Below are 223 nucleotides of genomic sequence, written 5' to 3' on the forward strand. Positions count from 1 at the left end.
TTCTCCAGGGTAGCTGAGGTCCCGACGGTGGCCTGGAGGATAATGGGGGGGAGGGTAAGGGGCAAGGAGACGTTAATCGGAGGGATGAGGGGCGGACGCTCACAGGTGGTTGCAACATTACTGAGGGATAGAAGGCGTGGGTGTCTGTAACGGAGCCCCGATATATATATATAATTATGTATATATGTATGGGGGGTCAGACATGATCCACATGCATGCACTG

Source organism: Nannochloropsis gaditana (genome assembly GCF_000240725.1).
Source record: "Nannochloropsis gaditana CCMP526 unplaced genomic scaffold scaffold429, whole genome shotgun sequence".
Lineage (NCBI taxonomy): Eukaryota > Eustigmatophyceae > Eustigmatales > Monodopsidaceae > Microchloropsis > Microchloropsis gaditana.